At 44.0% G+C, this 24,561-nt stretch overlaps 32 non-coding genes across 32 annotated transcripts; 13 read left to right on the forward strand and 19 right to left on the reverse strand.

Annotated features, from left to right (window-relative positions):
* Positions 1-4: 4 nt before the first annotated feature.
* trnal-cag (transfer RNA leucine (anticodon CAG)) lies at positions 5-87 on the reverse strand. Its single transcript has one exon. It is a non-coding gene; the product is annotated as a tRNA-Leu (tRNA).
* A 95-nt stretch (positions 88-182) lies between these two features.
* trnam-cau (transfer RNA methionine (anticodon CAU)) lies at positions 183-256 on the forward strand. The gene has a single exon. It is a non-coding gene; the product is annotated as a tRNA-Met (tRNA).
* A 789-nt stretch (positions 257-1,045) lies between these two features.
* On the reverse strand, positions 1,046-1,128 carry trnal-cag (transfer RNA leucine (anticodon CAG)). Its single transcript has one exon. It is a non-coding gene; the product is annotated as a tRNA-Leu (tRNA).
* Positions 1,129-1,223: 95 nt separating this feature from the next.
* Positions 1,224-1,297, forward strand: trnam-cau (transfer RNA methionine (anticodon CAU)). Its single transcript has one exon. It is a non-coding gene; the product is annotated as a tRNA-Met (tRNA).
* A 789-nt stretch (positions 1,298-2,086) lies between these two features.
* Positions 2,087-2,169, reverse strand: trnal-cag (transfer RNA leucine (anticodon CAG)). Its single transcript has one exon. It is a non-coding gene; the product is annotated as a tRNA-Leu (tRNA).
* A 95-nt stretch (positions 2,170-2,264) lies between these two features.
* On the forward strand, positions 2,265-2,338 carry trnam-cau (transfer RNA methionine (anticodon CAU)). The gene has a single exon. It is a non-coding gene; the product is annotated as a tRNA-Met (tRNA).
* A 790-nt stretch (positions 2,339-3,128) lies between these two features.
* Positions 3,129-3,211, reverse strand: trnal-cag (transfer RNA leucine (anticodon CAG)). The gene has a single exon. It is a non-coding gene; the product is annotated as a tRNA-Leu (tRNA).
* A 95-nt stretch (positions 3,212-3,306) lies between these two features.
* On the forward strand, positions 3,307-3,380 carry trnam-cau (transfer RNA methionine (anticodon CAU)). Its single transcript has one exon. It is a non-coding gene; the product is annotated as a tRNA-Met (tRNA).
* A 788-nt stretch (positions 3,381-4,168) lies between these two features.
* On the reverse strand, positions 4,169-4,251 carry trnal-cag (transfer RNA leucine (anticodon CAG)). Its single transcript has one exon. It is a non-coding gene; the product is annotated as a tRNA-Leu (tRNA).
* Positions 4,252-4,346: 95 nt separating this feature from the next.
* On the forward strand, positions 4,347-4,420 carry trnam-cau (transfer RNA methionine (anticodon CAU)). The gene has a single exon. It is a non-coding gene; the product is annotated as a tRNA-Met (tRNA).
* Positions 4,421-5,208: 788 nt separating this feature from the next.
* On the reverse strand, positions 5,209-5,291 carry trnal-cag (transfer RNA leucine (anticodon CAG)). The gene has a single exon. It is a non-coding gene; the product is annotated as a tRNA-Leu (tRNA).
* A 95-nt stretch (positions 5,292-5,386) lies between these two features.
* Positions 5,387-5,460, forward strand: trnam-cau (transfer RNA methionine (anticodon CAU)). Its single transcript has one exon. It is a non-coding gene; the product is annotated as a tRNA-Met (tRNA).
* A 977-nt stretch (positions 5,461-6,437) lies between these two features.
* On the forward strand, positions 6,438-6,511 carry trnam-cau (transfer RNA methionine (anticodon CAU)). The gene has a single exon. It is a non-coding gene; the product is annotated as a tRNA-Met (tRNA).
* Positions 6,512-7,300: 789 nt separating this feature from the next.
* Positions 7,301-7,383, reverse strand: trnal-cag (transfer RNA leucine (anticodon CAG)). The gene has a single exon. It is a non-coding gene; the product is annotated as a tRNA-Leu (tRNA).
* A 958-nt stretch (positions 7,384-8,341) lies between these two features.
* On the reverse strand, positions 8,342-8,424 carry trnal-cag (transfer RNA leucine (anticodon CAG)). The gene has a single exon. It is a non-coding gene; the product is annotated as a tRNA-Leu (tRNA).
* Positions 8,425-8,519: 95 nt separating this feature from the next.
* trnam-cau (transfer RNA methionine (anticodon CAU)) lies at positions 8,520-8,593 on the forward strand. The gene has a single exon. It is a non-coding gene; the product is annotated as a tRNA-Met (tRNA).
* A 790-nt stretch (positions 8,594-9,383) lies between these two features.
* Positions 9,384-9,466, reverse strand: trnal-cag (transfer RNA leucine (anticodon CAG)). Its single transcript has one exon. It is a non-coding gene; the product is annotated as a tRNA-Leu (tRNA).
* A 2,000-nt stretch (positions 9,467-11,466) lies between these two features.
* trnal-cag (transfer RNA leucine (anticodon CAG)) lies at positions 11,467-11,549 on the reverse strand. The gene has a single exon. It is a non-coding gene; the product is annotated as a tRNA-Leu (tRNA).
* Positions 11,550-12,508: 959 nt separating this feature from the next.
* Positions 12,509-12,591, reverse strand: trnal-cag (transfer RNA leucine (anticodon CAG)). The gene has a single exon. It is a non-coding gene; the product is annotated as a tRNA-Leu (tRNA).
* Positions 12,592-13,550: 959 nt separating this feature from the next.
* On the reverse strand, positions 13,551-13,633 carry trnal-cag (transfer RNA leucine (anticodon CAG)). Its single transcript has one exon. It is a non-coding gene; the product is annotated as a tRNA-Leu (tRNA).
* Positions 13,634-13,728: 95 nt separating this feature from the next.
* Positions 13,729-13,802, forward strand: trnam-cau (transfer RNA methionine (anticodon CAU)). Its single transcript has one exon. It is a non-coding gene; the product is annotated as a tRNA-Met (tRNA).
* A 788-nt stretch (positions 13,803-14,590) lies between these two features.
* Positions 14,591-14,673, reverse strand: trnal-cag (transfer RNA leucine (anticodon CAG)). The gene has a single exon. It is a non-coding gene; the product is annotated as a tRNA-Leu (tRNA).
* Positions 14,674-14,768: 95 nt separating this feature from the next.
* Positions 14,769-14,842, forward strand: trnam-cau (transfer RNA methionine (anticodon CAU)). Its single transcript has one exon. It is a non-coding gene; the product is annotated as a tRNA-Met (tRNA).
* Positions 14,843-15,630: 788 nt separating this feature from the next.
* trnal-cag (transfer RNA leucine (anticodon CAG)) lies at positions 15,631-15,713 on the reverse strand. Its single transcript has one exon. It is a non-coding gene; the product is annotated as a tRNA-Leu (tRNA).
* A 95-nt stretch (positions 15,714-15,808) lies between these two features.
* trnam-cau (transfer RNA methionine (anticodon CAU)) lies at positions 15,809-15,882 on the forward strand. The gene has a single exon. It is a non-coding gene; the product is annotated as a tRNA-Met (tRNA).
* A 977-nt stretch (positions 15,883-16,859) lies between these two features.
* trnam-cau (transfer RNA methionine (anticodon CAU)) lies at positions 16,860-16,933 on the forward strand. Its single transcript has one exon. It is a non-coding gene; the product is annotated as a tRNA-Met (tRNA).
* Positions 16,934-17,722: 789 nt separating this feature from the next.
* On the reverse strand, positions 17,723-17,805 carry trnal-cag (transfer RNA leucine (anticodon CAG)). The gene has a single exon. It is a non-coding gene; the product is annotated as a tRNA-Leu (tRNA).
* Positions 17,806-18,763: 958 nt separating this feature from the next.
* On the reverse strand, positions 18,764-18,846 carry trnal-cag (transfer RNA leucine (anticodon CAG)). The gene has a single exon. It is a non-coding gene; the product is annotated as a tRNA-Leu (tRNA).
* A 95-nt stretch (positions 18,847-18,941) lies between these two features.
* trnam-cau (transfer RNA methionine (anticodon CAU)) lies at positions 18,942-19,015 on the forward strand. Its single transcript has one exon. It is a non-coding gene; the product is annotated as a tRNA-Met (tRNA).
* Positions 19,016-19,805: 790 nt separating this feature from the next.
* Positions 19,806-19,888, reverse strand: trnal-cag (transfer RNA leucine (anticodon CAG)). Its single transcript has one exon. It is a non-coding gene; the product is annotated as a tRNA-Leu (tRNA).
* Positions 19,889-21,888: 2,000 nt separating this feature from the next.
* trnal-cag (transfer RNA leucine (anticodon CAG)) lies at positions 21,889-21,971 on the reverse strand. The gene has a single exon. It is a non-coding gene; the product is annotated as a tRNA-Leu (tRNA).
* Positions 21,972-22,930: 959 nt separating this feature from the next.
* trnal-cag (transfer RNA leucine (anticodon CAG)) lies at positions 22,931-23,013 on the reverse strand. Its single transcript has one exon. It is a non-coding gene; the product is annotated as a tRNA-Leu (tRNA).
* Between the last annotated feature and the right edge of the window lie 1,548 nt (positions 23,014-24,561).

Genomic DNA, 24,561 nt, shown 5'->3' on the forward strand with positions numbered 1-24,561 from the left:
GGTTTGTCAGAAGTGGGATTCGAACCCACGCCTCCAGGGGAGACTGCGACCTGAACGCAGCGCCTTAGACCGCTCGGCCATCCTGACGTGATGGCTGAGGGTGAGCAGTACTTTTGCAGCTGCACCGAATGGCAGATGATCTGGAAGCTAGTGCTGCACCGCTCACCCTAGCCAAAGCACATGCCTCGTTGGCGCAGTTAGGCAGCGCGTCAGTCTCATAATCTGAAGGTCGTGAGTTCGAGCCTCACACGGGGCAGAGTGGTGCTTTTTGATACACGGGAGAGTGTAAATGAAAGAGCTGCTTTCTGCATTCCCTTTTGTGCGTTTGTCCAGTCCTTCATATGCAATGTTATTGAGGTCCAGTGTTTTTGTAGGACTAATGTTGAACAAATGCAGTAATAGTATTACTCTCATATTCATGTAATATGCGTCAGTGTTGTTACAATGTTTTGTTGAGGCTAATATAATTCTTTCGTTCCAATGACATGTCTTGTCAATGCTAATGTAATGTTTTGCATGACATTCCTTGAATCTTATGCCATGACACTCCACCCCATGCCCCCAAAACCCATGACATTCAATTCCAAGAAATTTCCAAGAATCCTTGCCATGAAACTCTACTGCATCCCCAAAACTTCAGACCATGACATCACAGTCAGACTCCAAGAATCACATCGCATACTCCCCCTAAAAAGAAAAAAAAAGAAGACATGAACAGCCTTTCATAAACAAGTTCTTCTTCCGGTAAACATCAGAACGTGGTATTCTTTGAAATTCTGTTGGATCCCATTCTATAAACATGTCCAATTTCATGAAATGTCACGACTTGAAATTCCAAGAAACTGCACGAAAATGCCACCGAATCCCATACATTGCACTAAAGTGTTACTTTAAAGTCCATGTAATGCAGGTCAGTGTTACTGTAATGTTTGGTTAACTCTAGCATGAACTGAAATGCAGTGCTTTGTCAACATGAATGCATTTCTGGGTAAACTTGCCAGAGGGTTAAAGACTCTAGCTTGAGCCCGCAGCCAAAGGTTAGGTTTGTCAGAAGTGGGATTCGAACCCACGCCTCCAGGGGAGACTGCGACCTGAACGCAGCGCCTTAGACCGCTCGGCCATCCTGACGTGATGGCTGAGGGTGAGCAGTACTTTTGCAGCTGCACCGAATGGCAGATGATCTGGAAGCTAGTGCTGCACCGCTCACCCTAGCCAAAGCACATGCCTCGTTGGCGCAGTTAGGCAGCGCGTCAGTCTCATAATCTGAAGGTCGTGAGTTCGAGCCTCACACGGGGCAGAGTGGTGCTTTTTGATACACGGGAGAGTGTAAATGAAAGAGCTGCTTTCTGCATTCCCTTTTGTGCGTTTGTCCAGTCCTTCATATGCAATGTAATTGAGGTCCAGTGTTTTTGTAGGACTAATGTTGAACAAATGCAGTAATAGTATTACTCTCATATTCATGTAATATGCGTCAGTGTTGTTACAATGTTTTGTTGAGGCTAATATAATTCTTTCGTTCCAATGACATGTCTTGTCAATGCTAATGTAATGTTTTGCATGACATTCCTTGAATCTTATGCCATGACACTCCACCCCATGCCCCCAAAACCCATGACATTCAATTCCAAGAAATTTCCAAGAATCCTTGCCATGAAACTCTACTGCATCCCCAAAACTTCAGACCATGACATCACAGTCAGACTCCAAGAATCACATCGCATACTCCCCCTAAAAAGAAAAAAAAAGAAGACATGAACAGCCTTTCATAAACAAGTTCTTCTTCCGGTAAACATCAGAACGTGGTATTCTTTGAAATTCTGTTGGATCCCATTCTATAAACATGTCCAATTTCATGAAATGTCACGACTTGAAATTCCAAGAAACTGCACGAAAATGCCACCGAATCCCATACATTGCACTAAAGTGTTACTTTAAAGTCCATGTAATGCAGGTCAGTGTTACTGTAATGTTTGGTTAACTCTAGCATGAACTGAAATGCAGTGCTTTGTCAACATGAATGCATTTCTGGGTAAACTTGCCAGAGGGTTAAAGACTCTAGCTTGAGCCCACAGCCAAAGGTTAGGTTTGTCAGAAGTGGGATTCGAACCCACGCCTCCAGGGGAGACTGCGACCTGAACGCAGCGCCTTAGACCGCTCGGCCATCCTGACGTGATGGCTGAGGGTGAGCAGTACTTTTGGAGCTGCACCGAATGGCAGATGATCTGGAAGCTAGTGCTGCACCGCTCACCCTAGCCACAGCACATGCCTCGTTGGCGCAGTTAGGCAGCGCGTCAGTCTCATAATCTGAAGGTCGTGAGTTCGAGCCTCACATGGGGCAGAGTGGTGCTTTTTGATACACGGGAGAGTGTAAATGAAAGATCTGCTTTCTGCATTCCCTTTTGTGCGTTTGTCCAGTCCTACATATGCAATGTAATTGAGGTCCAGTGTTTTTGTAGGACTAATGTTGAACAAATGCAGTAATAGTATTACTCTCATATTCATGTAATATGCGTCAGTGTTGTTACAATGTTTTGGTGAGGCTAATATAATTCTTTCGTTCCAATGACATGTCTTGTCAATGCTAATGCAATGTTTTGCATGACATTCCTTGAATCTTATGCCATGACACTCCACCCCATGCCCCCAAAACCCATGACATTCAATTCCAAGAAATTTCCAAGAATCCTTGCCATGAAACTCTACTGCATCCCCAAAACTTCAGACCATGACATCACAGTCAGACTCCAAGAATCACATCGCATACTCCCCCTAAAAAGAAAAAAAAAGAAGACATGAACAGCCTTTCATAAACAAGTTCTTCTTCCGGTAAACATCAGAACGTGGTATTCTTTGAAATTCTGTTGGATCCCATTCTATAAACATGTCCAATTTCATGAAATGTCACGACTTGAAATTCCAAGAAAACTGCACGAAAATGCCACCGAATCCCATACATCGCACTAAAGTGTTACTTTAAAGTCCATGTAATGCAGGTCAGTGTTACTGTAATGTTTGGTTAACTCTAGCATGAACTGAAATGCAGTGCTTTGTCAACATGAATGCATTTCTGGGTAAACTTGCCAGAGGGTTAAAGACTCTAGCTTGAGCCCGCAGCCAAAGGTTAGGTTTGTCAGAAGTGGGATTCGAACCCACGCCTCCAGGGGAGACTGCGACCTGAACGCAGCGCCTTAGACCGCTCGGCCATCCTGACGTGATGGCTGAGGGTGAGCAGTACTTTTGCAGCTGCACCGAATGGCAGATGATCTGGAAGCTAGTGCTGCACCGCTCACCCTAGCCAAAGCACATGCCTCGTTGGCGCAGTTAGGCAGCGCGTCAGTCTCATAATCTGAAGGTCGTGAGTTCGAGCCTCACACGGGGCAGAGTGGTGCTTTTTGATACACGGGAGAGTGTAAAAGAAAGAGCTGCTTTCTGCATTCCCTTTTGTGCGTTTGTCCAGTCCTTCATATGCAATGTAATTGAGGTCCAGTGTTTTTGTAGGACTAATGTTGAACAAATGCAGTAATAGTATTACTCTCATATTCATGTAATATGCGTCAGTGTTGTTACAATGTTTTGTTGAGGCTAATATAATTCTTTCGTTCCAATTACATGTCTTGTCAATGCTAATGCAATGTTTTGCATGACATTCCTTGAATCTTATGCCATGACACTCCACCCCATGCCCCCAAAACCCATGACATGCAATTCCAAGAAATTTCCAAGAATCCTTGCCATGAAACTCTACTGCATCCCCAAAACTTCAGACCATGACATCACAGTCAGACTCCAAGAATCACATCGCATACTCCCCCTAAAAAGAAAAAAAAAGAAGACATGAACAGCCTTTCATAAACAAGTTCTTCTTCCGGTAAACATCAGAACGTGGTATTCTTTGAAATTCTGTTGGATCCCATTCTATAACATGTCCAATTTCATGAAATGTCACGACTTGAAATTCCAAGAAACTGCACGAAAATGCCACCGAATCCCATACATCGCACTAAAGTGTTACTTTAAAGTCCATGTAATGCAGGTCAGTGTTACTGTAATGTTTGGTTAACTCTAGCATGAACTGAAATGCAGTGCTTTGTCAACATGAATGCATTTCTGGGTAAACTTGCCAGAGGGTTAAAGACTCTAGCTTGAGCCCGCAGCCAAAGGTTAGGTTTGTCAGAAGTGGGATTCGAACCCACGCCTCCAGGGGAGACTGCGACCTGAACGCAGCGCCTTAGACCGCTCGGCCATCCTGACGTGATGGCTGAGGGTGAGCAGTACTTTTGCAGCTGCACCGAATGGCAGATGATCTGGAAGCTAGTGCTGCACCGCTCACCCTAGCCACAGCACATGCCTCGTTGGCGCAGTTAGGCAGCGCGTCAGTCTCATAATCTGAAGGTCGTGAGTTCGAGCCTCACACGGGGCAGAGTGGTGCTTTTTGATACACGGGAGAGTGTAAAAGAAAGAGCTGCTTTCTGCATTCCCTTTTGTGCATTTGTCCAGTCCTTCATATGCAATGTAATTGAGGTCCAGTGTTTTTGTAGGACTAATGTTGAACAAATGCAGTAATAGTATTACTCTCATATTCATGTAATATGCGTCAGTGTTGTTACAATGTTTTGTTGAGGCTAATATAATTCTTTCGTTCCAATGACATGTCTTGTCAATGCTAATGCAATGTTTTGCATGACATTCCTTGAATCTTATGCCATGACACTCCACCCCATGCCCCCAAAACCCATGACATTCAATTCCAAGAAATTTCCAAGAATCCTTGCCATGAAACTCTACTGCATCCCCAAAACTTCAGACCATGACATCACAGTCAGACTCCAAGAATCACATCGCATACTCCCCCTAAAAAGAAAAAAAAAGAAGACATGAACAGCCTTTCATAAACAAGTTCTTCTTCCGGTAAACATCAGAACGTGGTATTCTTTGAAATTCTGTTGGATCCCATTCTATAACATGTCCAATTTCATGAAATGTCACGACTTGAAATTCCAAGAAACTGCACGAAAATGCCACCGAATCCCATACATTGCACTAAAGTGTTACTTTAAAGTCCATGTAATGCAGGTCAGTGTTACTGTAATGTTTGGTTAACTCTAGCATGAACTGAAATGCAGTGCTTTGTCAACATGAATGCATTTCTGGGTAAACTTGCCAGAGGGTTAAAGACTCTAGCTTGAGCCCGCAGCCAAAGGTTAGGTTTGTCAGAAGTGGGATTCGAACCCACGCCTCCAGGGGAGACTGCGACCTGAACGCAGCGCCTTAGACCGCTCGGCCATCCTGACGTGATGGCTGAGGGTGAGCAGTACTTTTGGAGCTGCACCGAATGGCAGATGATCTGGAAGCTAGTGCTGCACCGCTCACCCTAGCCACAGCACATGCCTCGTTGGCGCAGTTAGGCAGCGCGTCAGTCTCATAATCTGAAGGTCGTGAGTTCGAGCCTCACATGGGGCAGAGTGGTGCTTTTTGATACACGGGAGAGTGTAAATGAAAGATCTGCTTTCTGCATTCCCTTTTGTGCGTTTGTCCAGTCCTACATATGCAATGTAATTGAGGTCCAGTGTTTTTGTAGGACTAATGTTGAACAAATGCAGTAATAGTATTACTCTCATATTCATGTAATATGCGTCAGTGTTATTACAATGTTTTGGTGAGGCTAATATAATTCTTTCGTTCCAATGACATGTCTTGTCAATGCTAATGCAATGTTTTGCATGACATTCCTTGAATCTTATGCCATGACACTCCACCCCATGCCCCCAAAACCCATGACATTCAATTCCAAGAAATTTCCAAGAATCCTTGCCATGAAACTCTACTGCATCCCCAAAACTTCAGACCATGACATCACAGTCAGACTCCAAGAATCACATCGCATACTCCCCCTAAAAAGAAAAAAAAAGAAGACATGAACAGCCTTTCATAAACAAGTTCTTCTTCCGGTAAACATCAGAACGTGGTATTCTTTGAAATTCTGTTGGATCCCATTCTATAAACATGTCCAATTTCATGAAATGTCACGACTTGAAATTCCAAGAAAACTGCACGAAAATGCCACCGAATCCCATACATCGCACTAAAGTGTTACTTTAAAGTCCATGTAATGCAGGTCAGTGTTACTGTAATGTTTGGTTAACTCTAGCATGAACTGAAATGCAGTGCTTTGTCAACATGAATGCATTTCTGGGTAAACTTGCCAGAGGGTTAAAGACTCTAGCTTGAGCCCGCAGCCAAAGGTTAGGTTTGTCAGAAGTGGGATTCGAACCCACGCCTCCAGGGGAGACTGCGACCTCTGCGACCTGAACGCAGCGCCTTAGACCGCTCGGCCATCCTGACGTGATGGCTGAGGGTGAGCAGTACTTTTGCAGCTGCACCGAATGGCAGATGATCTGGAAGCTAGTGCTGCACCGCTCACCCTAGCCACAGCACATGCCTCGTTGGCGCAGTTAGGCAGCGCGTCAGTCTCATAATCTGAAGGTCGTGAGTTCGAGCCTCACACGAGGCAGAGTGGTGCTTTTTGATACACGGGAGAGTGTAAAAGAAAGAGCTGCTTTCTGCATTCCCTTTTGTGCGTTTGTCCAGTCCTTCATATGCAATGTAATTGAGGTCCAGTGTTTTTGTAGGACTAATGTTGAACAAATGCAGTAATAGTATTACTCTCATATTCATGTAATATGCGTCAGTGTTGTTACAATGTTTTGTTGAGGCTAATATAATTCTTTCGTTCCAATGACATGTCTTGTCAATGCTAATGCAATGTTTTGCATGACATTCCTTGAATCTTATGCCATGACACTCCACCCCATGCCCCCAAAACCCATGACATTCAATTCCAAGAAATTTCCAAGAATCCTTGCCATGAAACTCTACTGCATCCCCAAAACTTCAGACCATGACATCACAGTCAGACTCCAAGAATCACATGGCATACTCCCCCTAAAAAGAAAAAAAAAGAAGACATGAACAGCCTTTCATAAACAAGTTCTTCTTCCGGTAAACATCAGAACGTGGTATTCTTTGAAATTCTGTTGGATCCCATTCTATAAACATGTCCAATTTCATGAAATGTCACGACTTGAAATTCCAAGAAACTGCACGAAAATGCCACCGAATCCCATACATTGCACTAAAGTGTTACTTTAAAGTCCATGTAATGCAGGTCAGTGTTACTGTAATGTTTGGTTAACTCTAGCATGAACTGAAATGCAGTGCTTTGTCAACATGAATGCATTTCTGGGTAAACTTGCCAGAGGGTTAAAGACTCTAGCTTGAGCCCGCAGCCAAAGGTTAGGTTTGTCAGAAGTGGGATTCGAACCCACGCCTCCAGGGGAGACTGCGACCTGAACGCAGCGCCTTAGACCGCTCGGCCATCCTGACGTGATGGCTGAGGGTGAGCAGTACTTTTGGAGCTGCACCGAATGGCAGATGATCTGGAAGCTAGTGCTGCACCGCTCACCCTAGCCACAGCACATGCCTCGTTGGCGCAGTTAGGCAGCGCGTCAGTCTCATAATCTGAAGGTAGTGAGTTCGAGCCTCACACGGGGCAGAGTGGTGCTTTATGATACACGGGAGAGTGTAAATGAAAGATCTGCTTTCTGCATTCCCTTTTGTGCGTTTGTCCAGTCCTACATATGCAATGTAATTGAGGTCCAGTGTTTTTGTAGGACTAATGTTGAACAAATGCAGTAATAGTATTACTCTCATATTCATGTAATATGCGTCAGTGTTGTTACAATGTTTTGTTGAGGCTAATATAATTCTTTCGTTCCAATGACATGTCTTGTCAATGCTAATGTAATGTTTTGCATGACATTCCTTGAATCTTATGCCATGACACTCCACCCCATGCCCCCAAAACCCATGACATTCAATTCCAAGAAATTTCCAAGAATCCTTGCCATGAAACTCTACTGCATCCCCAAAACTTCAGACCATGACATCACAGTCAGACTCCAAGAATCACATCGCATACTCCCCCTAAAAAGAAAAAAAAAGAAGACATGAACAGCCTTTCATAAACAAGTTCTTCTTCCGGTAAACATCAGAACGTGGTATTCTTTGAAATTCTGTTGGATCCCATTCTATAAACATGTCCAATTTCATGAAATGTCACGACTTGAAATTCCAAGAAACTGCACGAAAATGCCACCGAATCCCATACATTGCACTAAAGTGTTACTTTAAAGTCCATGTAATGCAGGTCAGTGTTACTGTAATGTTTGGTTAACTCTAGCATGAACTGAAATGCAGTGCTTTGTCAACATGAATGCATTTCTGGGTAAACTTGCCAGAGGGTTAAAGACTCTAGCTTGAGCCCGCAGCCAAAGGTTAGGTTTGTCAGAAGTGGGATTCGAACCCACGCCTCCAGGGGAGACTGCGACCTGAACGCAGCGCCTTAGACCGCTCGGCCATCCTGACGTGATGGCTGAGGGTGAGCAGTACTTTTGGAGCTGCACCGAATGGCAGATGATCTGGAAGCTAGTGCTGCACCGCTCACCCTAGCCACAGCACATGCCTCGTTGGCGCAGTTAGGCAGCGCGTCAGTCTCATAATCTGAAGGTCGTGAGTTCGAGCCTCACACGGGGCAGAGTGGTGCTTTATGATACACGGGAGAGTGTAAATGAAAGATCTGCTTTCTGCATTCCCTTTTGTGCGTTTGTCCAGTCCTACATATGCAATGTAATTGAGGTCCAGTGTTTTTGTAGGACTAATGTTGAACAAATGCAGTAATAGTATTACTCTCATATTCATGTAATATGCGTCAGTGTTGTTACAATGTTTTGTTGAGGCTAATATAATTCTTTCGTTCCAATGACATGTCTTGTCAATGCTAATGTAATGTTTTGCATGACATTCCTTGAATCTTATGCCATGACACTCCACCCCATGCCCCCAAAACCCATGACATTCAATTCCAAGAAATTTCCAAGAATCCTTGCCATGAAACTCTACTGCATCCCCAAAACTTCAGACCATGACATCACAGTCAGACTCCAAGAATCACATCGCATACTCCCCCTAAAAAGAAAAAAAAAAGAAGACATGAACAGCCTTTCATAAACAAGTTCTTCTTCCGGTAAACATCAGAACGTGGTATTCTTTGAAATTCTGTTGGATCCCATTCTATAAACATGTCCAATTTCATGAAATGTCACGACTTGAAATTCCAAGAAACTGCACGAAAATGCCACCGAATCCCATACATTGCACTAAAGTGTTACTTTAAAGTCCATGTAATGCAGGTCAGTGTTACTGTAATGTTTGGTTAACTCTAGCATGAACTGAAATGCAGTGCTTTGTCAACATGAATGCATTTCTGGGTAAACTTGCCAGAGGGTTAAAGACTCTAGCTTGAGCCCACAGCCAAAGGTTAGGTTTGTCAGAAGTGGGATTCGAACCCACGCCTCCAGGGGAGACTGCGACCTGAACGCAGCGCCTTAGACCGCTCGGCCATCCTGACGTGATGGCTGAGGGTGAGCAGTACTTTTGGAGCTGCACCGAATGGCAGATGATCTGGAAGCTAGTGCTGCACCGCTCACCCTAGCCACAGCACATGCCTCGTTGGCGCAGTTAGGCAGCGCGTCAGTCTCATAATCTGAAGGTTGTGAGTTCGAGCCTCACATGGGGCAGAGTGGTGCTTTTTGATACACGGGAGAGTGTAAATGAAAGATCTGCTTTCTGCATTCCCTTTTGTGCGTTTGTCCAGTCCTACATATGCAATGTAATTGAGGTCCAGTGTTTTTGTAGGACTAATGTTGAACAAATGCAGTAATAGTATTACTCTCATATTCATGTAATATGCGTCAGTGTTGTTACAATGTTTTGGTGAGGCTAATATAATTCTTTCGTTCCAATGACATGTCTTGTCAATGCTAATGCAATGTTTTGCATGACATTCCTTGAATCTTATGCCATGACACTCCACCCCATGCCCCCAAAACCCATGACATTCAATTCCAAGAAATTTCCAAGAATCCTTGCCATGAAACTCTACTGCATCCCCAAAACTTCAGACCATGACATCACAGTCAGACTCCAAGAATCACATCGCATACTCCCCCTAAAAAGAAAAAAAAAGAAGACATGAACAGCCTTTCATAAACAAGTTCTTCTTCCGGTAAACATCAGAACGTGGTATTCTTTGAAATTCTGTTGGATCCCATTCTATAAACATGTCCAATTTCATGAAATGTCACGACTTGAAATTCCAAGAAAACTGCACGAAAATGCCACCGAATCCCATACATCGCACTAAAGTGTTACTTTAAAGTCCATGTAATGCAGGTCAGTGTTACTGTAATGTTTGGTTAACTCTAGCATGAACTGAAATGCAGTGCTTTGTCAACATGAATGCATTTCTGGGTAAACTTCCCAGAGGGTTAAAGACTCTAGCTTGAGCCCGCAGCCAAAGGTTAGGTTTGTCAGAAGTGGGATTCGAACCCACGCCTCCAGGGGAGACTGCGACCTGAACACAGCGCCGTTGACCGCTCGGCCATCCTGACGTGATGGCTGAGGGTGAGCAGTACTTTTGCAGCTGCACCGAATGGCAGATGATCTGGAAGCTAGTGCTGCACCGCTCACCCTAGCCACAGCACATGCCTCGTTGGCGCAGTTAGGCAGCGCGTCAGTCTCATAATCTGAAGGTCGTGAGTTTGAGCCTCACACGGGGCAGAGTGGTGCTTTTTGATACACGGGAGAGTGTAAAAGAAAGAGCTGCTTTCTGCATTCCCTTTTGTGCGTTTGTCCAGTCCTTCATATGCAATGTAATTGAGGTCCAGTGTTTTTGTAGGACTAATGTTGAACAAATGCAGTAATAGTATTACTCTCATATTCATGTAATATGCGTCAGTGTTGTTACAATGTTTTGTTGAGGCTAATATAATTCTTTCGTTCCAATGACATGTCTTGTCAATGCTAATGCAATGTTTTGCATGACATTCCTTGAATCTTATGCCATGACACTCCACCCCATGCCCCCAAAACCCATGACATTCAATTCCAAGAAATTTCCAAGAATCCTTGCCATGAAACTCGACTGCATCCCCAAAACTTCAGACCATGACATCACAGTCAGACTCCAAGAATCACATGGCATACTCCCCCTAAAAAGAAAAAAAAAGAAGACATGAACAGCCTTTCATAAACAAGTTCTTCTTCCGGTAAACATCAGAACGTGGTATTCTTTGAAATTCTGTTGGATCCCATTCTATAAACATGTCCAATTTCATGAAATGTCACGACTTGAAATTCCAAGAAACTGCACGAAAATGCCACCGAATCCCATACATTGCACTAAAGTGTTACTTTAAAGTCCATGTAATGCAGGTCAGTGTTACTGTAATGTTTGGTTAACTCTAGCATGAACTGAAATGCAGTGCTTTGTCAACATGAATGCATTTCTGGGTAAACTTGCCAGAGGGTTAAAGACTCTAGCTTGAGCCCGCAGCCAAAGGTTAGGTTTGTCAGAAGTGGGATTCGAACCCACGCCTCCAGGGGAGACTGCGACCTGAACGCAGCGCCTTAGACCGCTCGGCCATCCTGACGTGATGGCTGAGGGTGAGCAGTACTTTTGGAGCTGCACCGAATGGCAGATGATCTGGAAGCTAGTGCTGCACCGCTCACCCTAGCCACAGCACATGCATCGTTGGCGCAGTTAGGCAGCGCGTCAGTCTCATAATCTGAAGGTAGTGAGTTCGAGCCTCACACGGGGCAGAGTGGTGCTTTATGATACACGGGAGAGTGTAAATGAAAGATCTGCTTTCTGCATTCCCTTTTGTGCGTTTGTCCAGTCCTACATATGCAATGTAATTGAGGTCCAGTGTTTTTGTAGGACTAATGTTGAACAAATGCAGTAATAGTATTACTCTCATATTCATGTAATATGCGTCAGTGTTGTTACAATGTTTTGTTGAGGCTAATATAATTCTTTCGTTCCAATGACATGTCTTGTCAATGCTAATGTAATGTTTTGCATGACATTCCTTGAATCTTATGCCATGACACTCCACCCCATGCCCCCAAAACCCATGACATTCAATTCCAAGAAATTTCCAAGAATCCTTGCCATGAAACTCTACTGCATCCCCAAAACTTCAGACCATGACATCACAGTCAGACTCCAAGAATCACATCGCATACTCCCCCTAAAAAGAAAAAAAAAAGAAGACATGAACAGCCTTTCATAAACAAGTTCTTCTTCCGGTAAACATCAGAACGTGGTATTCTTTGAAATTCTGTTGGATCCCATTCTATAAACATGTCCAATTTCATGAAATGTCACGACTTGAAATTCCAAGAAACTGCACGAAAATGCCACCGAATCCCATACATTGCACTAAAGTGTTACTTTAAAGTCCATGTAATGCAGGTCAGTGTTACTGTAATGTTTGGTTAACTCTAGCATGAACTGAAATGCAGTGCTTTGTCAACATGAATGCATTTCTGGGTAAACTTGCCAGAGGGTTAAAGACTCTAGCTTGAGCCCACAGCCAAAGGTTAGGTTTGTCAGAAGTGGGATTCGAACCCACGCCTCCAGGGGAGACTGCGACCTGAACGCAGCGCCTTAGACCGCTCGGCCATCCTGACGTGATGGCTGAGGGTGAGCAGTACTTTTGGAGCTGCACCGAATGGCAGATGATCTGGAAGCTAGTGCTGCACCGCTCACCCTAGCCACAGCACATGCCTCGTTGGCGCAGTTAGGCAGCGCGTCAGTCTCATAATCTGAAGGTTGTGAGTTCGAGCCTCACATGGGGCAGAGTGGTGCTTTTTGATACACGGGAGAGTGTAAATGAAAGATCTGCTTTCTGCATTCCCTTTTGTGCGTTTGTCCAGTCCTACATATGCAATGTAATTGAGGTCCAGTGTTTTTGTAGGACTAATGTTGAACAAATGCAGTAATAGTATTACTCTCATATTCATGTAATATGCGTCAGTGTTGTTACAATGTTTTGGTGAGGCTAATATAATTCTTTCGTTCCAATGACATGTCTTGTCAATGCTAATGCAATGTTTTGCATGACATTCCTTGAATCTTATGCCATGACACTCCACCCCATGCCCCCAAAACCCATGACATTCAATTCCAAGAAATTTCCAAGAATCCTTGCCATGAAACTCTACTGCATCCCCAAAACTTCAGACCATGACATCACAGTCAGACTCCAAGAATCACATCGCATACTCCCCCTAAAAAGAAAAAAAAAGAAGACATGAACAGCCTTTCATAAACAAGTTCTTCTTCCGGTAAACATCAGAACGTGGTATTCTTTGAAATTCTGTTGGATCCCATTCTATAAACATGTCCAATTTCATGAAATGTCACGACTTGAAATTCCAAGAAAACTGCACGAAAATGCCACCGAATCCCATACATCGCACTAAAGTGTTACTTTAAAGTCCATGTAATGCAGGTCAGTGTTACTGTAATGTTTGGTTAACTCTAGCATGAACTGAAATGCAGTGCTTTGTCAACATGAATGCATTTCTGGGTAAACTTGCCAGAGGGTTAAAGACTCTAGCTTGAGCCCGCAGCCAAAGGTTAGGTTTGTCAGAAGTGGGATTCGAACCCACGCCTCCAGGGGAGACTGCGACCTGAACGCAGCGCCTTAGACCGCTCGGCCATCCTGACGTGATGGCTGAGGGTGAGCAGTACTTTTGCAGCTGCACCGAATGGCAGATGATCTGGAAGCTAGTGCTGCACCGCTCACCCTAGCCAAAGCACATGCCTCGTTGGCGCAGTTAGGCAGCGCGTCAGTCTCATAATCTGAAGGTCGTGAGTTCGAGCCTCACACGGGGCAGAGTGGTGCTTTTTGATACACGGGAGAGTGTAAAAGAAAGAGCTGCTTTCTGCATTCCCTTTTGTGCGTTTGTCCAGTCCTTCATATGCAATGTAATTGAGGTCCAGTGTTTTTGTAGGACTAATGTTGAACAAATGCAGTAATAGTATTACTCTCATATTCATGTAATATGCGTCAGTGTTGTTACAATGTTTTGTTGAGGCTAATATAATTCTTTCGTTCCAATTACATGTCTTGTCAATGCTAATGCAATGTTTTGCATGACATTCCTTGAATCTTATGCCATGACACTCCACCCCATGCCCCCAAAACCCATGACATGCAATTCCAAGAAATTTCCAAGAATCCTTGCCATGAAACTCTACTGCATCCCCAAAACTTCAGACCATGACATCACAGTCAGACTCCAAGAATCACATCGCATACTCCCCCTAAAAAGAAAAAAAAAGAAGACATGAACAGCCTTTCATAAACAAGTTCTTCTTCCGGTAAACATCAGAACGTGGTATTCTTTGAAATTCTGTTGGATCCCATTCTATAACATGTCCAATTTCATGAAATGTCACGACTTGAAATTCCAAGAAACTGCACGAAAATGCCACCGAATCCCATACATCGCACTAAAGTGTTACTTTAAAGTCCATGTAATGCAGGTCAGTGTTACTGTAATGTTTGGTTAACTCTAGCATGAACTGAAATGCAGTGCTTTGTCAACATGAATGCATTTCTGGGTAAACTTGCCAGAGGGTTAAAGACTCTAGCTTGAGCCCGCAGCCAAAGGTTAGGTTTGTCAGAAGTGGGATTCGAACCCACGCCTCCAGGGGAGACTGCGACCTGAACGCAGCGCCTTAGACCGCTCGGCCATCCTGACGTGATGGCTGAGGGTGAGCAGTACTTTTGCAGCTGCACCGAATGGCAGATGATCTGGAAGCTAGTGCTGCACCGCTCACCCTAGCCACAGCACATGCCTCGTTGGCGCAGTTAGGCAGCGCGTCAGTCTCATAATCTGAAGGTCGTGAGTTCGAGCCTCACACGGGGCAGAGTGGTGCTTTTTGATACACGGGAGAGTGTAAAAGAAAGAGCTGCTTTCTGCATTCCCTTTTGTGCATTTGTCCAGTCCTTCATATGCAATGTAATTGAGGTCCAGTGTTTTTGTAGGACTAATGTTGAACAAATGCAGTAATAGTATTACTCTCATATTCATGTAATATGCGTCAGTGTTGTTACAATGTTTTGTTGAGGCTAATATAATTCTTTCGTTCCAATGACATGTCTTGTCAATGCTAATGCAATGTTTTGCATGACATTCCTTGAATCTTATGCCATGACACTCCACCCCATGCCCCCAAAACCCATGACATTCAATTCCAAGAAATTTCCAAGAATCCTTGCCATGAAACTCTACTGCATCCCCAAAACTTCAGACCATGACATCACAGTCAGACTCCAAGAATCACATCGCATACTCCCCCTAAAAAGAAAAAAAAAGAAGACATGAACAGCCTTTCATAAACAAGTTCTTCTTCCGGTAAACATCAGAACGTGGTATTCTTTGAAATTCTGTTGGATCCCATTCTATAACATGTCCAATTTCATGAAATGTCACGACTTGAAATTCCAAGAAACTGCACGAAAATGCCACCGAATCCCATACATTGCACTAAAGTGTTACTTTAAAGTCCATGTAATGCAGGTCAGTGTTACTGTAATGTTTGGTTAACTCTAGCATGAACTGAAATGCAGTGCTTTGTCAACATGAATGCATTTCTGGGTAAACTTGCCAGAGGGTTAAAGACTCTAGCTTGAGCCCGCAGCCAAAGGTTAGGTTTGTCAGAAGTGGGATTCGAACCCACGCCTCCAGGGGAGACTGCGACCTGAACGCAGCGCCTTAGACCGCTCGGCCATCCTGACGTGATGGCTGAGGGTGAGCAGTACTTTTGGAGCTGCACCGAATGGCAGATGATCTGGAAGCTAGTGCTGCACCGCTCACCCTAGCCACAGCACATGCCTCGTTGGCGCAGTTAGGCAGCGCGTCAGTCTCATAATCTGAAGGTCGTGAGTTCGAGCCTCACATGGGGCAGAGTGGTGCTTTTTGATACACGGGAGAGTGTAAATGAAAGATCTGCTTTCTGCATTCCCTTTTGTGCGTTTGTCCAGTCCTACATATGCAATGTAATTGAGGTCCAGTGTTTTTGTAGGACTAATGTTGAACAAATGCAGTAATAGTATTACTCTCATATTCATGTAATATGCGTCAGTGTTATTACAATGTTTTGGTGAGGCTAATATAATTCTTTCGTTCCAATGACATGTCTTGTCAATGCTAATGCAATGTTTTGCATGACATTCCTTGAATCTTATGCCATGACACTCCACCCCATGCCCCCAAAACCCATGACATTCAATTCCAAGAAATTTCCAAGAATCCTTGCCATGAAACTCTACTGCATCCCCAAAACTTCAGACCATGACATCACAGTCAGACTCCAAGAATCACATCGCATACTCCCCCTAAAAAGAAAAAAAAAGAAGACATGAACAGCCTTTCATAAACAAGTTCTTCTTCCGGTAAACATCAGAACGTGGTATTCTTTGAAATTCTGTTGGATCCCATTCTATAAACATGTCCAATTTCATGAAATGTCACGACTTGAAATTCCAAGAAAACTGCACGAAAATGCCACCGAATCCCATACATCGCACTAAAGTGTTACTTTAAAGTCCATGTAATGCAGGTCAGTGTTACTGTAATGTTTGGTTAACTCTAGCATGAACTGAAATGCAGTGCTTTGTCAACATGAATGCATTTCTGGGTAAACTTGCCAGAGGGTTAAAGACTCTAGCTTGAGCCCGCAGCCAAAGGTTAGGTTTGTCAGAAGTGGGATTCGAACCCACGCCTCCAGGGGAGACTGCGACCTCTGCGACCTGAACGCAGCGCCTTAGACCGCTCGGCCATCCTGACGTGATGGCTGAGGGTGAGCAGTACTTTTGCAGCTGCACCGAATGGCAGATGATCTGGAAGCTAGTGCTGCACCGCTCACCCTAGCCACAGCACATGCCTCGTTGGCGCAGTTAGGCAGCGCGTCAGTCTCATAATCTGAAGGTCGTGAGTTCGAGCCTCACACGAGGCAGAGTGGTGCTTTTTGATACACGGGAGAGTGTAAAAGAAAGAGCTGCTTTCTGCATTCCCTTTTGTGCGTTTGTCCAGTCCTTCATATGCAATGTAATTGAGGTCCAGTGTTTTTGTAGGACTAATGTTGAACAAATGCAGTAATAGTATTACTCTCATATTCATGTAATATGCGTCAGTGTTGTTACAATGTTTTGTTGAGGCTAATATAATTCTTTCGTTCCAATGACATGTCTTGTCAATGCTAATGCAATGTTTTGCATGACATTCCTTGAATCTTATGCCATGACACTCCACCCCATGCCCCCAAAACCCATGACATTCAATTCCAAGAAATTTCCAAGAATCCTTGCCATGAAACTCTACTGCATCCCCAAAACTTCAGACCATGACATCACAGTCAGACTCCAAGAATCACATGGCATACTCCCCCTAAAAAGAAAAAAAAAGAAGACATGAACAGCCTTTCATAAACAAGTTCTTCTTCCGGTAAACATCAGAACGTGGTATTCTTTGAAATTCTGTTGGATCCCATTCTATAAACATGTCCAATTTCATGAAATGTCACGACTTGAAATTCCAAGAAACTGCACGAAAATGCCACCGAATCCCATACATTGCACTAAAGTGTTACTTTAAAGTCCATGTAATGCAGGTCAGTGTTACTGTAATGTTTGGTTAACTCTAGCATGAACTGAAATGCAGTGCTTTGTCAACATGAATGCATTTCTGGGTAAACTTGCCAGAGGGTTAAAGACTCTAGCTTGAGCCCGCAGCCAAAGGTTAGGTTTGTCAGAAGTGGGATTCGAACCCACGCCTCCAGGGGAGACTGCGACCTGAACGCAGCGCCTTAGACCGCTCGGCCATCCTGACGTGATGGCTGAGGGTGAGCAGTACTTTTGGAGCTGCACCGAATGGCAGATGATCTGGAAGCTAGTGCTGCACCGCTCACCCTAGCCACAGCACATGCCTCGTTGGCGCAGTTAGGCAGCGCGTCAGTCTCATAATCTGAAGGTAGTGAGTTCGAGCCTCACACGGGGCAGAGTGGTGCTTTATGATACACGGGAGAGTGTAAATGAAAGATCTGCTTTCTGCATTCCCTTTTGTGCGTTTGTCCAGTCCTACATATGCAATGTAATTGAGGTCCAGTGTTTTTGTAGGACTAATGTTGAACAAATGCAGTAATAGTATTACTCTCATATTCATGTAATATGCGTCAGTGTTGTTACAATGTTTTGTTGAGGCTAATATAATTCTTTCGTTCCAATGACATGTCTTGTCAATGCTAATGTAATGTTTTGCATGACATTCCTTGAATCTTATGCCATGACACTCCACCCCATGCCCCCAAAACCCATGACATTCAATTCCAAGAAATTTCCAAGAATCCTTGCCATGAAACTCTACTGCATCCCCAAAACTTCAGACCATGACATCACAGTCAGACTCCAAGAATCACATCGCATACTCCCCCTAAAAAGAAAAAAAAAGAAGACATGAACAGCCTTTCATAAACAAGTTCTTCTTCCGGTAAACATCAGAACGTGGTATTCTTTGAAATTCTGTTGGATCCCATTCTATAAACATGTCCAATTTCATGAAATGTCACGACTTGAAATTCCAAGAAACTGCACGAAAATGCCACCGAATCCCATACATTGCACTAAAGTGTTACTTTAAAGTCCATGTAATGCAGGTCAGTGTTACTGTAATGTTTGGTTAACTCTAGCATGAACTGAAATGCAGTGCTTTGTCAACATGAATGCATTTCTGGGTAAACTTGCCAGAGGGTTAAAGACTCTAGCTTGAGCCCGCAGCCAAAGGTTAGGTTTGTCAGAAGTGGGATTCGAACCCACGCCTCCAGGGGAGACTGCGACCTGAACGCAGCGCCTTAGACCGCTCGGCCATCCTGACGTGATGGCTGAGGGTGAGCAGTACTTTTGGAGCTGCACCGAATGGCAGATGATCTGGAAGCTAGTGCTGCACCGCTCACCCTAGCCACAGCACATGCCTCGTTGGCGCAGTTAGGCAGCGCGTCAGTCTCATAATCTGAAGGTCGTGAGTTCGAGCCTCACACGGGGCAGAGTGGTGCTTTATGATACACGGGAGAGTGTAAATGAAAGATCTGCTTTCTGCATTCCCTTTTGTGCGTTTGTCCAGTCCTACATATGCAATGTAATTGAGGTCCAGTGTTTTTGTAGGACTAATGTTGAACAAATGCAGTAATAGTATTACTCTCATATTCATGTAATATGCGTCAGTGTTGTTACAATGTTTTGTTGAGGCTAATATAATTCTTTCGTTCCAATGACATGTCTTGTCAATGCTAATGTAATGTTTTGCATGACATTCCTTGAATCTTATGCCATGACACTCCACCCCATGCCCCCAAAACCCATGACATTCAATTCCAAGAAATTTCCAAGAATCCTTGCCATGAAACTCTACTGCATCCCCAAAACTTCAGACCATGACATCACAGTCAGACTCCAAGAATCACATCGCATACTCCCCCTAAAAAGAAAAAAAAAAGAAGACATGAACAGCCTTTCATAAACAAGTTCTTCTTCCGGTAAACATCAGAACGTGGTATTCTTTGAAATTCTGTTGGATCCCATTCTATAAACATGTCCAATTTCATGAAATGTCACGACTTGAAATTCCAAGAAACTGCACGAAAATGCCACCGAATCCCATACATTGCACTAAAGTGTTACTTTAAAGTCCATGTAATGCAGGTCAGTGTTACTGTAATGTTTGGTTAACTCTAGCATGAACTGAAATGCAGTGCTTTGTCAACATGAATGCATTTCTGGGTAAACTTGCCAGAGGGTTAAAGACTCTAGCTTGAGCCCACAGCCAAAGGTTAGGTTTGTCAGAAGTGGGATTCGAACCCACGCCTCCAGGGGAGACTGCGACCTGAACGCAGCGCCTTAGACCGCTCGGCCATCCTGACGTGATGGCTGAGGGTGAGCAGTACTTTTGGAGCTGCACCGAATGGCAGATGATCTGGAAGCTAGTGCTGCACCGCTCACCCTAGCCACAGCACATGCCTCGTTGGCGCAGTTAGGCAGCGCGTCAGTCTCATAATCTGAAGGTTGTGAGTTCGAGCCTCACATGGGGCAGAGTGGTGCTTTTTGATACACGGGAGAGTGTAAATGAAAGATCTGCTTTCTGCATTCCCTTTTGTGCGTTTGTCCAGTCCTACATATGCAATGTAATTGAGGTCCAGTGTTTTTGTAGGACTAATGTTGAACAAATGCAGTAATAGTATTACTCTCATATTCATGTAATATGCGTCAGTGTTGTTACAATGTTTTGGTGAGGCTAATATAATTCTTTCGTTCCAATGACATGTCTTGTCAATGCTAATGCAATGTTTTGCATGACATTCCTTGAATCTTATGCCATGACACTCCACCCCATGCCCCCAAAACCCATGACATTCAATTCCAAGAAATTTCCAAGAATCCTTGCCATGAAACTCTACTGCATCCCCAAAACTTCAGACCATGACATCACAGTCAGACTCCAAGAATCACATCGCATACTCCCCCTAAAAAGAAAAAAAAAGAAGACATGAACAGCCTTTCATAAACAAGTTCTTCTTCCGGTAAACATCAGAACGTGGTATTCTTTGAAATTCTGTTGGATCCCATTCTATAAACATGTCCAATTTCATGAAATGTCACGACTTGAAATTCCAAGAAAACTGCACGAAAATGCCACCGAATCCCATACATCGCACTAAAGTGTTACTTTAAAGTCCATGTAATGCAGGTCAGTGTTACTGTAATGTTTGGTTAACTCTAGCATGAACTGAAATGCAGTGCTTTGTCAACATGAATGCATTTCTGGGTAAACTTCCCAGAGGGTTAAAGACTCTAGCTTGAGCCCGCAGCCAAAGGTTAGGTTTGTCAGAAGTGGGATTCGAACCCACGCCTCCAGGGGAGACTGCGACCTGAACACAGCGCCGTTGACCGCTCGGCCATCCTGACGTGATGGCTGAGGGTGAGCAGTACTTTTGCAGCTGCACCGAATGGCAGATGATCTGGAAGCTAGTGCTGCACCGCTCACCCTAGCCACAGCACATGCCTCGTTGGCGCAGTTAGGCAGCGCGTCAGTCTCATAATCTGAAGGTCGTGAGTTTGAGCCTCACACGGGGCAGAGTGGTGCTTTTTGATACACGGGAGAGTGTAAAAGAAAGAGCTGCTTTCTGCATTCCCTTTTGTGCGTTTGTCCAGTCCTTCATATGCAATGTAATTGAGGTCCAGTGTTTTTGTAGGACTAATGTTGAACAAATGCAGTAATAGTATTACTCTCATATTCATGTAATATGCGTCAGTGTTGTTACAATGTTTTGTTGAGGCTAATATAATTCTTTCGTTCCAATGACATGTCTTGTCAATGCTAATGCAATGTTTTGCATGACATTCCTTGAATCTTATGCCATGACACTCCACCCCATGCCCCCAAAACCCATGACATTCAATTCCAAGAAATTTCCAAGAATCCTTGCCATGAAACTCTACTGCATCCCCAAAACTTCAGACCATGACATCACAGTCAGACTCCAAGAATCACATCGCATACTCCCCCTAAAAAGAAAAAAAAAGAAGACATGAACAGCCTTTCATAAACAAGTTCTTCTTCCGGTAAACATCAGAACGTGGTATTCTTTGAAATTCTGTTGGATCCCATTCTATAAACATGTCCAATTTCATGAAATGTCACGACTTGAAATTCCAAGAAACTGCACGAAAATGCCACCGAATCCCATACATTGCACTAAAGTGTTACTTTAAAGTCCATGTAATGCAGGTCAGTGTTACTGTAATGTTTGGTTAACTCTAGCATGAACTGAAATGCAGTGCTTTGTCAACATGAATGCATTTCTGGGTAAACTTGCCAGAGGGTTAAAGACTCTAGCTTGAGCCCGCAGCCAAAGGTTAGGTTTGTCAGAAGTGGGATTCGAACCCACGCCTCCAGGGGAGACTGCGACCTGAACGCAGCGCCTTAGACCGCTCGGCCATCCTGACGTGATGGCTGAGGGTGAGCAGTACTTTTGGAGCTGCACCGAATGGCAGATGATCTGGAAGCTAGTGCTGCACCGCTCACCCTAGCCACAGCACATGCATCGTTGGCGCAGTTAGGCAGCGCGTCAGTCTCATAATCTGAAGGTAGTGAGTTCGAGCCTCACACGGGGCAGAGTGGTGCTTTATGATACACGGGAGAGTGTAAATGAAAGATCTGCTTTCTGCATTCCCTTTTGTGCGTTTGTCCAGTCCTACATATGCAATGTAATTGAGGTCCAGTGTTTTTGTAGGACTAATGTTGAACAAATGCAGTAATAGTATTACTCTCATATTCATGTAATATGCGTCAGTGTTGTTACAATGTTTTGTTGAGGCTAATATAATTCTTTCGTTCCAATGACATGTCTTGTCAATGCTAATGTAATGTTTTGCATGACATTCCTTGAATCTTATGCCATGACACTCCACCCCATGCCCCCAAAACCCATGACATTCAATTCCAAGAAATTTCCAAGAATCCTTGCCATGAAACTCTACTGCATCCCCAAAACTTCAGACCATGACATCACAGTCAGACTCCAAGAATCACATCGCATACTCCCCCTAAAAAGAAAAAAAAAAGAAGACATGAACAGCCTTTCATAAACAAGTTCTTCTTCCGGTAAACATCAGAACGTGGTATTCTTTGAAATTCTGTTGGATCCCATTCTATAAACATGTCCAATTTCATGAAATGTCACGACTTGAAATTCCAAGAAACTGCACGAAAATGCCACCGAATCCCATACATTGCACTAAAGTGTTACTTTAAAGTCCATGTAATGCAGGTCAGTGTTACTGTAATGTTTGGTTAACTCTAGCATGAACTGAAATGCAGTGCTTTGTCAACATGAATGCATTTCTGGGTAAACTTGCCAGAGGGTTAAAGACTCTAGCTTGAGCCCACAGCCAAAGGTTAGGTTTGTCAGAAGTGGGATTCGAACCCACGCCTCCAGGGGAGACTGCGACCTGAACGCAGCGCCTTAGACCGCTCGGCCATCCTGACGTGATGGCTGAGGGTGAGCAGTACTTTTGGAGCTGCACCGAATGGCAGATGATCTGGAAGCTAGTGCTGCACCGCTCACCCTAGCCACAGCACATGCCTCGTTGGCGCAGTTAGGCAGCGCGTCAGTCTCATAATCTGAAGGTTGTGAGTTCGAGCCTCACATGGGGCAGAGTGGTGCTTTTTGATACACGGGAGAGTGTAAATGAAAGATCTGCTTTCTGCATTCCCTTTTGTGCGTTTGTCCAGTCCTACATATGCAATGTAATTGAGGTCCAGTGTTTTTGTAGGACTAATGTTGAACAAATGCAGTAATAGTATTACTCTCATATTCATGTAATATGCGTCAGTGTTGTTACAATGTTTTGGTGAGGCTAATATAATTCTTTCGTTCCAATGACATGTCTTGTCAATGCTAATGCAATGTTTTGCATGACATTCCTTGAATCTTATGCCATGACACTCCACCCCATGCCCCCAAAACCCATGACATTCAATTCCAAGAAATTTCCAAGAATCCTTGCCATGAAACTCTACTGCATCCCCAAAACTTCAGACCATGACATCACAGTCAGACTCCAAGAATCACATCGCATACTCCCCCTAAAAAGAAAAAAAAAGAAGACATGAACAGCCTTTCATAAACAAGTTCTTCTTCCGGTAAACATCAGAACGTGGTATTCTTTGAAATTCTGTTGGATCCCATTCTATAAACATGTCCAATTTCATGAAATGTCACGACTTGAAATTCCAAGAAAACTGCACGAAAATGCCACCGAATCCCATACATCGCACTAAAGTGTTACTTTAAAGTCCATGTAATGCAGGTCAGTGTTACTGTAATGTTTGGTTAACTCTAGCATGAACTGAAATGCAGTGCTTTGTCAACATGAATGCATTTCTGGGTAAACTTGCCAGAGGGTTAAAGACTCTAGCTTGAGCCCGCAGCCAAAGGTTAGGTTTGTCAGAAGTGGGATTCGAACCCACGCCTCCAGGGGAGACTGCGACCTGAACGCAGCGCCGTTGACCGCTCGGCCATCCTGACGTGATGGCTGAGGGTGAGCAGTACTTTTGCAGCTGCACCGAATGGCAGATGATCTGGAAGCTAGTGCTGCACCGCTCACCCTAGCCACAGCACATGCCTCGTTGGCGCAGTTAGGCAGCGCGTCAGTCTCATAATCTGAAGGTCGTGAGTTTGAGCCTCACACGGGGCAGAGTGGTGCTTTTTGATACACGGGAGAGTGTAAAAGAAAGAGCTGCTTTCTGCATTCCCTTTTGTGCGTTTGTCCAGTCCTTCATATGCAATGTAATTGAGGTCCAGTGTTTTTGTAGGACTAATGTTGAACAAATGCAGTAATAGTATTACTCTCATATTCATGTAATATGCGTCAGTGTTGTTACAATGTTTTGTTGAGGCTAATATAATTCTTTCGTTCCAATGACATGTCTTGTCAATGCTAATGCAATGTTTTGCATGACATTCCTTGAATCTTATGCCATGACACTCCACCCCATGCCCCCAAAACCCATGACATTCAATTCCAAGAAATT

This window comes from Rhinichthys klamathensis, unplaced genomic scaffold, assembly GCF_029890125.1.
Source record: "Rhinichthys klamathensis goyatoka isolate OS25496 unplaced genomic scaffold, OSU_Roscu_1.1 h1tg000176l_1, whole genome shotgun sequence".
NCBI classification, from domain to species: Eukaryota; Metazoa; Chordata; class Actinopteri; order Cypriniformes; family Leuciscidae; genus Rhinichthys; species Rhinichthys klamathensis.